Genomic DNA, 17,048 nt, shown 5'->3' with positions numbered 1-17,048 from the left:
TTTAGTTTGATTTTTTATATATTTCGATTCGGTTTGATTTTTAATTTTAAAAATTGAAAAAATTGAATCGAACCGATTAGTGATAATAATATATTTTTTTAATAATATAGAGAAATTAAATCATATTGAGATTAAAATATTTTAATTAAATTTTAAAATATTAAAAATAAAGTATAAAAAATAAAAAATTATTAAAAATCGAAACTGATTAAACCGAACCGAATCAAACTGAATCAGACCAGTTCGGTTTGATTCGATTTCTGACCAAAATCGGTTCGGTTCGATTTTCATAAGTACTAAAATTTCGATTTTCAGTTTATTCAGTTCGGTTTGATTTTTAACCGAATCGACCGAATACTCACCCCTATAAATAACCACTTGACAATAACACTTATCAAAATATACTCTAAATTTATATTTTAGAAAAATCTAAAAAAATCAATAAATATAATTTTATCGGTAAAAGCCATCACAAAACTTTAATATTTTTTAAGTAATTGAAATTTTATTAAAATATAATAGTATTGATATTTTAAAAATCATTAAAATAGCAGTATTTTATAAACTTTTATTTTTTTTTTAAATAATTATTTAATTTTGTTAAAAGATATAGATTATAATAAAATAAAACAGGTGCAACACTAAAACATACAAACGCAAAACACAAGTTTAAGAAAATAAAATTAGCTTAACCCTAAATTCACTAAAAAAATTTACAGCCAATATATAGAAAACCTTAAAGCTAAGTAGACATTACCAGCGTCTTCATTGCTGCCGTGCCTCTATCACAAGGAAGAAGAGCAACAATTCTCTGATTATCAAAATCGCAAGGCCACGTACTAAAAAACCAATACATATATTTTTTTTTGTCAAACATTATTTTACATCTCAATAAAATTATTATTATTTCAAACAAATAATTTTTAAAAGGAAATATTTTGTAATTAGAAATTAAAATTTATCAGACAAATTATATTAATATTACAATAATTCATCTCAATAAAATTATTATTATTTCAAACAAATAATTTTTAAAAGGAAATATTTTTTAATTAGAAATTAAAATTTATCAGACAAATTATATTAATATTACAATAATTAGGGGTGAGTATTCGGTCGGTTCGGTTCATTCAGTCAGTTCGATTTAAAATCGAACCGAACCGAATAAATCAAAAACTCAAATTTTAGTGTTTATGAAAACTGAATCGAACCGATTTTGGTCAGAAACCGAATCGAACCGAACCGGTCTGATTCGGTTCGGTTTGATCGGTTTCGATTTTTAATAATTTTTTTATTTTTTACACTTTATTTTTAATATTTTAAAATATTTTAATCTTAATATGATTTAATTTCTCTATATTATTGAAAAAATATATTATTATCACTAATCGGTTCGATTTGGTTTTTTCGATTTTTTTTTATTAAAACCGAACCGAACCGAAATAATTAAAATTTTTGAAATTAAAAACTGAACCGAAATATATAAAAGATCGAACCAAATTTTTAAATCGATTCGATTCGATCGATTTTTTCGATTTGAACCGAATACTACTCACCCCTAACAATAATAAAGCCCCATTTTAACAAAATACTCATTCTACATAACAATTTAAATGTATATAATTATTAAATAAAAAAAAGTCAAAATTTGAGGGCAGTAAACTTTTTTTTTTTTTTTAACAAATTCAGTGCATTAACTTATTTAATATATCCTTGATTTTTGTCTACCTTCATGATAAAGTTGAGCCACTGTGCAAGGGGTAGACTCTGTGGATTTATTGTTCTTGTGGTCCATTTAATACTGGGGCAAACTTGATTTTTATTTTCAAGATTGATTTTTAAGTATTCCTTAAATTAATTATTTTAAAATAAAAAAAATTAGAATAATTATTTAAATCTAAAAAAATTATCTTCAAGACAAGTTAAATAAATTATGCCCATAACAAGGTAACCTAATTGATTTTCAAGAAAAAAAATGTATAGAGAAATTGGATTATAATACTCTAAAATTTCTTAGAAGTTGTATAAATATAAAATTGATTTTTTTTTTCTAAACTTTTTTGAGATTTCACTTAATTTACTTTGGAAATTTAGAGGGTGCGTAGTGCTCGTTACAAAAATTAGCTTATAAATATTTAATGTTTATAAATTATTTTTTATTAATAAATTATTAAAAATAATAATTATTATTTTGATTAAAATATCTATAAATTGCGATGATTAGTAATTGATTTATTTAATAAAAAATAAATTATAAATAAATTTATTATTTTTACCATTTATAAATATAAATTTATTTTTTATTTTTTTAATATATATCATTTAATTAATTTAAATTTGCGTCAGTCATATTCATTAAAAATTAAGAGAAAAATAATCTCTCAAATTTTAAATATATTTTATATTCAGATAAAAAATCGTGTCATCTCATCCCTTCGAATTTTTTTTTATTTAAACTTAGAGATTATTATTTTTTAAATATAATAATTTATTTATTATTTTAAAAATACCCAATTAAATTATCTAAATTTAAAATTAGATTTTTTTTTTTTTTAATAATGAAATCCCGTCATATATGATACTGAGTTCATGATAACGATCTACACAAGTTTCCTATTGGAAACTTCGATGAAATCAACGGGAGGGGATGTAGCTCAGATGGTAGAGCGCTCGCTTAGCATGCGAGAGGTACGGGGATCGATACCCCGCATCTCCACTTTTTCTTAACAATGCTGTCCATTTCATATTTTCGCGTGTACCACGTGTGAAATACATAATTCCATCCTATAATTTTCGAATAAGATCTATTAATGATTTATTTTTTATTTAAATTATATTATTATTTTATAATTTATTAATTATATTCTTTAAAATTAAAATTATCATACAATACATAAATTTAAAATGCTATAAATAATAATTAGCTAGTTATTATTAAGTGTTAAAATAATTTTATTTTAAAATTTTATTTTTAATTATTATATATATTATATAATAAATTAATATATTTTTTTATTTCATAATATAATAAATTAGTATATATTTTATTAGTCATTAGTCACAGTTAAATATAATTTATCAAACGTCTAAAATATATCAATTAAAATCAATTATTAACTATCAATTATAATAAGTTATTAGTAATGAATTATAATAAGTTATAAGTTATGAAAATTTTATTTTTTAATTTTAAAAAATATATTAAAATATTACTATTTTTTAAGTTTTAGCGATTAAATTTTTTATTATTTAATTCAAAAAATATACAAAAATTTATTAATTATTCTCTTAATTTTATAAAAAAATTTATTATTTTTCTGTATTTATGCTTATAAACTATTTCAAATTTATATGTTTAATTTAAACAATTATGTGTTTCATTAAAAAGAATATGTCAATAAATCCGTTGTAGTCTAGTTGGTTAGGATATTCGGCTCTCACCCGAAAGACCCGGGTTCGATTCCCGGCAACGGAAATATAGAAAAGGTTTTTATTAAAGTTTTTTATCATGTGGGCTTTTCACACTTGGCCCACTACGCCATTAAAATGGGTCGGAACGTGGCCTTTCTGTATGTTTGATACTAGAAGGCCTAAATTATTATATTATTTATTAAAGTTAATTATTCTATTTTTATTTTAAAAAATTTAATTACAATGCTATTGGATTTTTGAGACCAATTTTTAATTACAATTTTTTTATTTTAAAAAAGTTAATTATTCTATGTTTGATACTAGAAGATCTAAATTAAATTTAATTACAGTGACCCTATCAATACGAGCGCTATAAGAGAATCAAATGACCGCCTGATGATGGTGAAAAGGCAGACATGTCCATATGTACGATTCTGGTTGATAGTGATAAATGGCACTGGAGCAGAGTGGCGGTTATGCATCATAGAGGATAAGGGAAAAAGAAATAAAAGAAAAAGGCATGAAACATTCAAGCTAAGTTTACTCTCTCATACCAAAACCTATCACTTTCTGAATCTCAGATTATCTTGGGTCGAAAAATTATTTGGGTCAGTTTGAACCGAGTTGTTACACCTAATGCTACAACATAAAGATTGGTTAAATTATTTCCATTTTATATTTAGGGACAAGGACTTTCACACATAAAACTTGTTTGTCAATAATAGTATCCCATATTATCTTTAACATAAATGCTCGGTTCATTATACTTACGCTTCTGAATTCAAGAACTCCAAATTTCTTTAAACATTGAACTTGTTTCTAAAGTATCAGAAATAATTTTTTAGCAAAATATATAGACATTGGATTATAATACCCTAAAATTTCTTAGAAGTTGTATAAATATAAAATTGATTTTTTTTTAAAGGTTTTTTGAGATTTCACTTAAATTACCAACAAGGCTTGAAACAAGTCAACTTTTGAATTTTAGAGGTTGTGTAGGGCTCCTTACAAAAATTAGCTTATAAATATTTAGTGTTTGTAAATTAATTTTAATTAATAAATTATTAAAAAATAATTTTTATTATTTTGATTAAAATATTTATAAATAGTGATAATTAGTAATTGATTTATTTAATAAAAAGTAAATTATAGATAAATTTATTACTTCCATCCTTCCTTTAAAATAGGTTTACTTTTATTTTTTCCTTTTTTAGTATATACCATACAATTAATATGAATTCGCATTAATTATATTCATTAAAAATTAACTAAAAAAATATTTTCTTTTAAATTTTAAAAGTCTTTCATATTTAAAATTTAAATTCAAATTCTCTAGTTAAGAGATAAGAAATCTATGTGATCCCATCTTATCCACTCGAATTTTTTTATTTTAATTTATATAATAATTTATTTATTATTTTAAAAATAGCTCAATAATAAAAAATATAAGTGAAAAAGTGTATTAAAAATGAAAATAACATTTATTACTTTAATTATATTAACTATATTTTTTTATTCATTAAATTATGTAATTTGGTCAATCATGAATTCAAACTATGAATAAGTAGATTTATTTATTTTTTATAATGAAATCCCCGATCATAATAGCGGTCTATACAATTTTTTTCTCAAATGAAAACTTAATTACATTTATCTTATTTACTTTTATGATTCATAAAATTCGATGAAATCAAAACAACAGGAGGGGATGTAGCTCAGATGGTAGAGCGCTCGCTTAGCATGCGAGAGGTACGGGGATCGATACCCCGCATCTCCACCACCTTTTCTTAACAATGTGGTCCAGTTCATAATTCACACGTGTTTCCGCACGTGAAATATATTATGTAATTCCATCCTATAATGTTTCGAATAAGGTCTAAGAGTTAATTTATTAATAATATTTTATAAAATTATAATTTTTATATTAATAAATTATTTAAAATTATTATATACATTATATAATAAATTAATATTTTTATATTTATTTTATTAATATAATAAACTATATATTTTCATTAATCATTTTACATATTAACAACCATAACGGTTAAATAAATTTTACATATTAACAACGATAATGGTTAGTTAGATTCAATTATTAACAACCAATTATATAAAATCAAATAAGACCTTTCTTATTATATTATAAAAAATCCATAATATCTTAATTTTAAAAAATATATTAAAATATTAATAAATTTTTAAACTTTTGACAATTAAATATTTTATTATTTAATTAACAAAATATGAAAAAATTCATTTAATTTCCTTAATTTTAAAAAAGCATCTATTATTTAATTTTTTTGCATTCATATTTATAAACTATTTGAAATTTATGCGTTTAATTTAATTTAAACAATTATATATTTAATTTAAATATTTATAAATTATTAATATATTTAATAATAAGTAATTTATAAACATATTTATTATTAAAATATATATTAATGCAATATAGTACAATATAATATCTTAATTGGTCATATCAGCTTTTAAATTATTTATTTATTTAATTGATTATTATTATTAAGAAAAAATGTTGAAAAAATAAAATAAAATAAAATAATAAAATCTTAATTGTGTTATTATTTTTAAAGATTTATTTTATAATTTTTAAAATTAAATAAATTTTTTTAAAATTTAATTTTCAAAATTAAAATAGTAAAAATTTATTTTTAATTTATAATTCAGTATAAAATATAGAGGAGAGGAACAATAAAGTAAAAGAGCTTGCAATATTTTCAATCTCACTATCAGCAAAATTAATTAACAAGTTGAACAAAGATATTCAAATTTTATAATTATTTATTTGAAATGGACAAATATATCTACCCTAGTTAGTAAATAATTTTAAATTTTAAAAATATTTTAATATATTTTTTAAAATTAAAAATAAATTATAAAATTTTCTTATAATACATGACTATAAAATAATTTGTTTATATTTTTTTCACTAATTTTTCAGTAATTTTAAAAGTACAAGAGCTTGCAATATTTTAAAAAATTTTCAAAATTATATGAAAATTATAAAAATTGTTTCAAAACCTTCATAATTTTTGAAAATCCTGAAATTTTTATGAATTTCTAAATTTTGGATACAAAATAATAATAAAAAAAATCAAACTAAACTTGTTGATTGGCCAAGCTCATAAGTAATTATAATAAAAAATTATTATTTAATTTTTATGGTAAGGAGAACATATTAATTATTTTTTCAATTTAAAAAATATATTAAAATATTTTTAACTTTTTAAAATTTACTACTTAATTTATTTATTAGTCTTAACCATTAAATATTGTAAAATAATTTAAAATATTTTTTATATATAAAAATTAATTAGTAAATTTTTTAAAAATATTTTTGAGTTTTCACTTAAATTACCGCGTGAAAGAAGCCAACTTTGGAAATTTAGAGGTTGTGTAGGGCTCCTTACAAAAATTAGCTCATAAATATTTAGTGTTTGTAAATTAATTTTAATTAATAAATTATTAAAAAACTTTAATAGTTATTATTTTGATTAAAATATTTATAAATAGTGATAATTTGCAATCAATTTATTTAATAAAAACTAAATTATAAATAAATTTATTATTTCCACCCTTCTAAACAGAATATATCATTAGATTAATTTGAATTCGTATTAATTATATTTATTAAAAATTAATAAAAAAATTATTTCTTTTCAAATTTTAAAAGTTTTCTATATTTAAAATTTAAATTCTACTTTAAAAAAAATTAAATTCAAAATTTCTAATTAAAAAATAAAAAATCTGCTTCATTCCATCTCATCCCTTCAAATTTTTTATTTTAATTTATATAATAATTTATTTGTTATTTTAAAAATAGCTCAATTTTTTATTATAATGTATATAATAATTTATTTATTATTTTAAAAATAGCTCAATAATGAAAAATATAAGTGAAAAAGTGTATTAAAAAAATAAAATAACTTTTATTACTTTAATTATATTAACTATATATATTTTTATTTTTTATAATGAAATCTCCGATCATGATGTCAGGTCTATACAAATTTTTTTCTCAAATAAAAACTTAATTACATTTGTCTTATTTCTTTAATAGATCCGATGAAATTAAATAAACGAGAGGGGATGTAGCTCAGATGGTAGAGCGCTCGCTTAGCATGCGAGAGGTACGGGGATCGATACCCCGCATCTCCACCTCCTTTTCATAACAATGTGGTCCATTTCATAATTCACACGTGTTTCCGCACGTGAAATATATTGTGTAATTCCATCCTACAATTTTCGAATAAGCTCTAAGAGTTAATTTATTAATGATATTTTTTTAAATTATAATTTTTATAATTTTCGAATAAGGTCTAAGAGTTAATTTATTAATGATATTTTTTAAAATTATAATTTTTATATTAAAAAATTATTATATATTACATAAATTAAAAATTGTATAAATAATAATTAAATAGTTATTATTATTATATGATAACAATTATATACGTGTAAAATAATTATATTTTAAAATTATATTTTAAATTATTATATATACTATATAATAAATTAATATTTTTATATTTATTTTATTAATATAATAAATTAATAGTAACAATAAACTGCTTTCAAAAAGAAATAGTAACAATAAATATAATTTATTAAAATAACTAAAATATATCAGTTTGAATCAATTATTAATTATTAATTACAATTATATTTCAACGGTTAAAATCAAATAAGACCTTACTCTTTATATTATAAAAAAAATTCATGGTATTTTGATTTTAAAAAATTAAAATATTAATAAATTTTTAAAATTTTAGTAATTAAATAATTTATATTGAAAAAACTTATTAATTAATTTTTAATTTTATAAAAATATTTATTATTTAATCTTTCTGTATTTATACCTATAAATTATTTGAAATTTATAGATTTAATTTAAATAATTATATATTTAATTAAAATATTTATAAATTATTGATAAGCTATTGACATATTTAATAATAAGTAATTTTTAAACACATTTATTATTAAAATTATTAAAATATATATTAATATAATATAGTGCAATATAATATCTTAATTGATCATATCAGTTTCTAAATTATTTATTATTATTATTATTATTATTATTATTATTATTATTATTATGGAAAAAATAAGGTAGACTGTAATTAACAATTTATTTTGTAATCTAAAAAATAAACAATATTTTTCTAGAATTTAATTTATAAGATATTGTTAATATCAGAATTAAACAATGTTTTTCTATAATTTAATTTATGATCCAATAAAAGATATAGAAGATAGAAAAATTAAAATAGAAAATATGAATAATTAAACAAAAGTTATTCTACTTTCGATACAAGTTTCTCTTTGTGATCCCTTTGTGATTCGATAGCCTCACATTTTTCTCTTATTTAAATTTGATTTTTTTTTTCCTTCTTTAAATCTATAAATTTATTTTACAATCAAAAGTTGGCTAAGGTTTAGGTAAAATTCTTGTACGTTTTTAAATTTAAAATAATTTAATTTTGTTTCCACCTATTTAAGTTGAAATGAAATGATGGGTATCCATCCAACTCATAAATATCCCTCTACTCCTCAAAATCATTTCGTCTCCTTGCTCTGCACTCCCTTCCTCTAATTACAAAGAGTGAAAACGAAACTACTCAGAGCTTTTTTTTTTTTTTTTAACCATTTCCAATCTCACTATCAGCAAAATTAATTAACAAGTTGAACAAAGATATTAAAATTTTATATTTTATTTATTTGAACTTGATAATATATTTATATCTTATAAATATCTTGCCAAACAAATCCACAAATCCGTTGTAGTCTAGTTGGTTAGGATATTCGGCTCTCACCCGAAAGACCCGGGTTCGATTCCCGGCAACGGAAGGAAAATTTTATTTTGTCAAATTTTTTCATTCTCATGTGGGCTTTCACGCTTGGCCCTGTACGCCAATAAAATGGGGCGGAACGTGGCTTTCTGTATGTTTGATAATAGGACACCTAAATTATTATTATTATTATTTATTAAAATTAATTATTCTATTTTTATTTTCAAAAATTTAATTACAAGGCTGTTGGTCTCAAAAAATTTTTTTAAAGCTTATAAGTTAGTATAAATACCCTAGTAAATAATGTTAAATTTTAAAAATATTTTAATATAATCTTTACAATTAAAAATAAAATAATAAATTTTCTTATAATCCATAGAATATATAATAATTTGTCCATATTTTTTTCACCGATTCTTCAGTAATTTTAAAAGTACAAGAGCTTGCAATATTTTTAAAAATTTTCAAAATTATATGAAAATTATAAAATTGTTTCAGAAGTTTCATACTTTTTGAAAATCCTGAAATTTTTATGAATTTCTAAATTTTGAATATAAAATAATAGGAAAAAAAACATCAAACTTAATTGACTCAAGCTCATGAGTAATTATAATAGAGAATTACTATTTAATTTTTATAATATAAAAAATATATTAATTAATTTTTTAATTTTAAAAAATATATTAAAATATTTTTAATGTAAGTGTTTACTATTTAATCTATCTATTAATTTTAATTATTAATTATTATAAAATAGTCTAAAATACTCTTAATACATAGAGATTAATTATTAAATTTTTTAAGAATCTGATGAACCAATTAATAAATTTTTTAAAATTATAAAAATTAAATAATAAAATATTTAATGAAAAAGTAATTAGTAGATTTTTTATATATTTTTTAAAATTAAGAGATTAATTAGTGAGTTTTTATATCATAAAAATTAAGTAGTAATTTTTTATTATATAATAACAAATTAAATTTAGTAATTCTTATAAAATAATTTTTTCTATGCATTAAAAACATTTTTTCATTTATTTATCATTTCATAATTTATTTTTTATTCTATATACTAATATATAATTTTATCATTTAAAAATGGGAAAAAAAATATTTTTTAGTGAAAGAGAATTTGTTGTGGGACGTAAAGCAACATGACAAGAGTGATAAATGAGGTTACTCTCTGATAAATATAATTTTTTTAGCAGTCCAATCTTATTTAATATTTTTAAAATATTTTAAAATAAAATTTTTGTTTTCCAATCCTACCCCTTTTCTGCGGCATTTGGTAGAGGGTTGCAATCATCTACCAGCAATTTCATAAATGGTTTGCACTCTTATGGTGGAGTCTCCGTCTAACTGTGCATCTTAAGGGACATTTTTATTGTCCGGTCCAAATCATGAGTTAATCAATTCAAAGGCTTCGATTTATAAATTAGTTTGAGACTATTTGCTACAACATAATTTTTTAGCCTCCCTTTCTGAATTATAATCGAAATATTAGCTCCCATTTGCTATGAGAAAATTTTCTCTTTGAAATTTTTTTTAATAAGATAATAAAAAATTTACTATTTTAATTATTATTAACAGATCACTTCCTGCGTTATAAATCTAAATGTACTTATTTTTATTTTTTATTAATAAAATATTTTATTATTATTTTTTTTATTAAAAATAGATAAAAAAAATTAGTGAAAAAATTTTTAAAATTTAATTTTCTCTTCAATAATTTAATTTCTTCTTCTTCCTCAATAATCTAATTTATTCATATTCTTTAATAACTTAATTTTTAAATTTCAATTTTTTTATACTTAATTTTCTTTCTTAATAACTCAATTTTAAAATTTTTTTTTTCATAACTCAATTTTTAAAACTCAATTTTTTATAAAAAAATAAAAATGAAAGAAGAAGACACATGGTAATTTAATTTTTTTAATATATTTTTAATGAAAGGAATAGATGAAATTAGATAAAAATAATTATTTCGTTGATAAGAAAAAAAGATAAAAATATTTTAATAAATTTTTAAAAATGTAGGAATTGACTTTGTTAATAATAATAATATTTAAAGATTAAATAGTAAATTTTTTTAAAATAATTTATTTTTTATTATTTAATTTTAATTTAAAAAATAGAATATATTAGTAAATTTATACATAGAATTCTTAATAATATTTTTGAATAAATACTTTTCTATTTTGAAAATAGAAAGTAATTTTTCTTAAAATAACTTAAATTTTTATTTATAAAAAAATATTCTTCAATAATTATTTTTTTTAAATATTGTAAACATAAATAAAATATTTTTCATGTCAAAAATATAATATTACTTTAATTATATTAACTATATTACTTTAATCATGTCAAAAAATTACTTATTTAAATTATGGAATTTGGTCAATCATTAACTCAAACTATGAATAAGTAGATTTATTTATTTTCTCAAATGAAAGCGTAATTTTCTTTATAAACACTTCGTTTATCAAATCAACAGGAGGGGATGTAGCTCAGATGGTAGAGCGCTCGCTTAGCATGCGAGAGGTACGGGGATCGATACCCCGCATCTCCACTACGCGGTCCATTTCATATTTACACGTGTTACCGCATGTGAAGTACATTATGTAATTCCATCCTATAATTTTCGAATAAGCTCTAAGAGTTCATTTATTAATGATATTTTTTCAAATTATAATTTTTACATTTTAAAATTATTATATATATTTTATAATAAATTAATATTTTTATATTTATTTTATTAATATAATAAATTGATATATTTTTATTAATTATTTACATATCAATAACGGTTAAATATAATTTACTAAATATCTAAAATATATTCACTGGAATTAATTATTAACTATAAATTATAATAAGTTATTAGTAATTATATTCAACAGTTAAAAATAAATAAGATCTTACTCTTTGTATTATAAAAAAATTCATTAAATAATATTTTAATTTTAAAAATATATTAAAATATTATTTTTAAAAATTTTAATAATTAAATTCATTATTATTTAGTTAATTAATTGATTTCTTAATTTTATTTATTATTTAATTTTTTGTATTTATATTTATAAATTATTTGAAACTTGTACGTTTAATTTAAATAATTATATATTTAATTAAAATATTTATAAATCATTAATAAGTGATTGACATATTTAATAATAAGTAATTTATAAATATATTTTTTATTAGAATTATTAAAATGTATATTAATATAATATAATGCAATCTAATATTTTAATTGGTCATATCAGTTTTTAAATTATTTATTTATTATTATTATTATTATTAAAAAAATTATTAAAAAATAGAATAAAATAATAAAATCTGAGTTGTTTTGAACACTATTCTTAAAAATTTATTTTATAATCTCCAAAATTAAATAGATTTTTCTTAAATTTAATTTTTATGATTAGACTAATAAAAATTTATATTTAATTTATTTATAATTGAAAAAAATAGTTATTATAATTTGTTATAAAAATCTTGAAATAATATAATAAAGTATAATAAATTTAATATTATATTTCAATATTATAAAAAAAATCTCACAAATTAAATTTTTAACCATCATAAGATATATAACGGCTATAATTAAATTTATTTTAGATTAAAAAGTTGGCCAAGATTTAGGTAAAATTCTTGTATTTTATTTTAAATTTAAAATAATTTAATTTTAATTTAATTTTAATTCCTCCTATTTAAGTTGAAATGAAATTCTAGATATCCATCCAAGTCATAAATATCGCTCTAGTCCTCAAAATCATTTCGTCTCCTTGCTCTGCATTCCCTTCCTCTAATTACAAAGAGAAAACGAAACTGCTCAAATTATTATTATTTTTTTTAACCATCTCCAATCTCACTATCAGCAAAATTAATTAACAAGTCACAAAATACTAAGAACAATTAAGTCATGCCAATTGAACTAACAAATCCGTTGTAGTCTAGTTGGTTAGGATATTCGGCTCTCACCCGAAAGACCCGGGTTCGATTCCCGGCAACGGAAAAAGTTTTTTCTTTATCAATTTTATTTCATTCTCGTGTGGGCTTTTCACACTTGGCCCTGCACGCCATTAAAATGGGGCGGAACGTGGCTTTCTGTATGTTTGATAATAGGACGCCTAAATTATTATTTATTAAAATTAATTATTCTATTTTTTAAAAAAAATTAATTACAATGCTATTGATCTCAAAAAAAAATTTAAAACTTATAAGTTAGCATAAATACCCTAATTAGTAAATAATTTTAAAATTTAAAATTTTTTAATATATTCTTTAAATTTAAAAAATAAATTAATAAATTTTTTTATAATACATGGACTATATAATAATTTTTTTTTCACCAAGTTTTCAGTAATTTTAAAAGCACAAGAGCTTGCAATATTTTTAAAAATTTTCAAAATTATATGAAAATTATAAAAATTGTTTCAGAAGCTTCATAATTTTTGAAAATCCTGAAATTTTTATGAATTTCTAAATTTTAGATACAAAATAATAAAAAAAAAAGTCAAACTAAATTTATTGATCGGCTCAAGCTCATAAGTAATTATCATAGAGAATTATTATTTAATTTTTATGATATGGATAAAGTATTAATTAATTTTTTAATTTTAAAAAATATATTAAAATATTTTTAATACGTTCAACTATTTAGTCCATCTATTAATCTTAACCGTTAAATATTATAAAATAACCTAAAATACTCTTAATACATAAAAATTAATTAGTAAACTTTTTAAAAATTTAAAAAATCAATTAATAAATTTTTCAAAATTATAGAAACTAAATAGTAAAATAATTAATAAAAAGAGTAATTAATATATTTTTATATATTTTTTGAAATTGAGAAATTAATCAATAAATTTTTTATATTATAAAAATTAAATAGTAATTTTTCTATTACATAATAACATATTTTTCAATCGAAATAAATGGATATATATATGGAAAAAACATAAAGAATTTATTAAAAATATTCTGATAACTTAGGTTTTGTTTATTTGTAGAAATAATTTATATTTAAAAAATATTTTTCTGCGAAAAATATTTTTTTTAAATGATTTTCATGTGAAACTAATTTATTTTCATTATTTAATTTTAATTTAAAAAATAAAATATATTAATAGATTTATATATAAATTTTTAATAAAAAATTCTCGATGAGCAGAAAGTAACTTTTCCTCTTTAAAAAAGAAGTCAATTTTTTAAAAATATTCAAATTTTCATTTAAATAATAAAATATTTTTATTAACTAATTTCTGAAAATTATAAAAAATGTTTTAAAAAAATATTCGGTGAAACTCATAACCTAATTTATTTTTATTGTCTGCTCCAAATCATGAGTTAATCAATTCAAAGGCTTCGGTTTATAAATTAATTTGAGACTATTTGCTACAAAATATTTGTTATGAGAAATTTTTTCCCTTGAAAATATTTTTTAATAAGATAATAGAATAAGATAATAAAAAATTTGCTATTTCGTTATTATTAATAAATTATTTTCTATATTTTTAAAAAATTATTAAAATATATTTATTTTTTATTTTCATTAACAAAATAATCTTTCATTTTTTATTAAAAATAAATAAAAAATAAAAAAAATATTAAAATATAATGTTTTTTCTTCAATAACTCCTCCTCTTCTTCTTCGCTAACCCAATTTCTTCTTCTTCGATAGCTTAATTTTTAAAATTCAATTTCTTTTATATTTCTTTTTCTTTCTCAATAATTTAATTTTTAAATTTAATTTTTTTAATTTTTCCTTTTTCAATAACTTAAATTTTAAAACTCAATTTTTTTTTATAAAAAAAAATAAAAAAGAAGAACACATACTAATTTAGTCTTTTGATATATTTTTAATGAAATAAATAAATAAAATTAAATAAAATAACTATTTTATTAATTAAAAAAATAAATATGTTTTAATAAATTTTAAAAAATGAAGATACTGACTTATTAATAATCACCATATTTAAAAATTAAATAATAAATTTTTTTAAAATAATTTATTTTTTATTATTTTATTTTAATTTTTTAAAAAACTGAATTCAGTTTGAATATTTCAAACCCTTTCTTTTTATTTAATTAGAATCAGTAATTTGTTAAGAATTCAATTCGATTTTTTTTAATGATTCCCAAATAAGATAATTTAATTTTTTTTAACTTTAAAAGTTTTTATTTTAATAAAATTTGAAATTATATTTAATTTTATAAAAAAATTATTTTTTTAAAAATAAATAATGCAAAATCAATGCTTTATAAAAATCAAATTAAATTTGAATATGAAAAATAAAACTGAATTGACTCAAATTGTAAGTGGTAGGGTGGTTTGGTTGGATTACGCCCTAATTAACAACTTCATCCATATAGATCTCAACGTTTCTAGTTTTTAATTGGTGGATCTCACATCGCCTGAGTTAATTTTTAGAGTAAATTAGATTTAATTAAATTTAAATCATAAATCTCAATATCAATATTGAGTCTTTCGTAAATATTTCACGTGTAATTATTGAATCTCTTATAAATATTTCACGGTCTAATATAGTTTTGAGTTTAAGAATATATTGAATCCGCATCGATTTAAATGAAATAGGAATAATGTTCATTTTATAAGAGTTGTAAATAATTTTTCCTTTCGATCTAACTCAAATTTAATATGTAGAATACTATGCCCTTATTTGATATGCAATTCTTATGAGAAAAAAATTAATAAATATTAATTGATGCTTTTATATTAAATAGATTAATAATAAAATTTAAATTGATTTAATTTATTCATTATTTTTATTATTTTAAGTTAAACATAAATATTTATTTTTATAAATAATAATAATTTTTATTCATTGATAAAACATTATTAATATTTTTATAACATTTAAAATATAAACTTTACATAATTTTTTACCATTAATTAAAAATACAAAAATTATATTTTTTAATTAATAAAATAATATAATAAAATTTTAATATTAATTATAAATATATTAAATATATATTAATAATCACTATTAAATTAAAATAATTTTTGTAAGAGAAAGTATTAATTAAAAATAAAAAAATAAATTTAAAATTAAAGTAAAAAGATAAATGATAAAAAATAAAAAAAAATCAAAGGCTAATTAAATAATTTTAATATAAATAACCTTTTAAGTAAAATTATTTTTTTATAAAATTCTAACAATGTTTATTTTTAATTTAAAATTAATTCAAAATTGAATTTTCATATTATTGATTTTGTTAGATATAAAAATTTTTAGAAAAATATTTTTAAGTTTTTTTAAAATTTATCATTTCAAATAAGAGTTATAAAAATTTCGAATGGCAATTGACTTAGTGGCATAAAGGAATAATTTTCATTTATTTTATTTAGATTTTGAATTGAAAATTTTATTATTTTGAAAACGATATTAATATCCATAAATTAAAAATTATTTGATTAATGTGGCTGTTAATAGTATATACTGAGAAAAAGACAAAATGAATATTGCTGTGTTTAAGAATATCTCACTTTAAAGATTCAATACTACGAGATATTAGACATTGGACCTAATAATTCGAACGGGCCTTCTATACTCCTTTATAGAGCATACTTAAATAAAAGTTAAATAAAGTTTTTTATACTACTAATAACTCAATGATAGATTCTGAATCCTATTAAGATAAGACCATCGATAAGCTATATAAACACACAATCTCCAAATATGTGATCAATCTCATTATCTAATCTTTTCACTAAATATCTTTTTGATCCCTTGACTCGCTTAAGTATTAAAGGTTTTGCCCACCAAACCACCTAGTTTTCTTATT

The 17,048-nt window shown here is 18.7% G+C and overlaps 7 non-coding genes across 7 annotated transcripts; all 7 read left to right on the top strand.

Moving 5' to 3' along the window:
* Nucleotides 1–2,643: 2,643 nt before the first annotated feature.
* TRNAA-AGC lies at nt 2,644–2,716 on the top strand. The gene has a single exon. It is a non-coding gene; the product is annotated as a tRNA-Ala (tRNA).
* Nucleotides 2,717–3,402: 686 nt separating this feature from the next.
* TRNAE-CUC lies at nt 3,403–3,475 on the top strand. The gene has a single exon. It is a non-coding gene; the product is annotated as a tRNA-Glu (tRNA).
* A 1,640-nt stretch (nt 3,476–5,115) lies between these two features.
* TRNAA-AGC lies at nt 5,116–5,188 on the top strand. The gene has a single exon. It is a non-coding gene; the product is annotated as a tRNA-Ala (tRNA).
* A 2,332-nt stretch (nt 5,189–7,520) lies between these two features.
* TRNAA-AGC lies at nt 7,521–7,593 on the top strand. The gene has a single exon. It is a non-coding gene; the product is annotated as a tRNA-Ala (tRNA).
* Nucleotides 7,594–9,215: 1,622 nt separating this feature from the next.
* On the top strand, nt 9,216–9,288 carry TRNAE-CUC. Its single transcript has one exon. It is a non-coding gene; the product is annotated as a tRNA-Glu (tRNA).
* Nucleotides 9,289–11,726: 2,438 nt separating this feature from the next.
* On the top strand, nt 11,727–11,799 carry TRNAA-AGC. The gene has a single exon. It is a non-coding gene; the product is annotated as a tRNA-Ala (tRNA).
* Nucleotides 11,800–13,175: 1,376 nt separating this feature from the next.
* On the top strand, nt 13,176–13,248 carry TRNAE-CUC. Its single transcript has one exon. It is a non-coding gene; the product is annotated as a tRNA-Glu (tRNA).
* The last annotated feature ends 3,800 nt before the right edge of the window (nt 13,249–17,048 follow it).

This window comes from Manihot esculenta, chromosome 7 (assembly GCF_001659605.2).
Source record: "Manihot esculenta cultivar AM560-2 chromosome 7, M.esculenta_v8, whole genome shotgun sequence".
In the NCBI taxonomy this organism is placed as follows: domain Eukaryota; kingdom Viridiplantae; phylum Streptophyta; class Magnoliopsida; order Malpighiales; family Euphorbiaceae; genus Manihot; species Manihot esculenta.
This window is presented reverse-complemented; position numbering and strand designations above follow the sequence as displayed.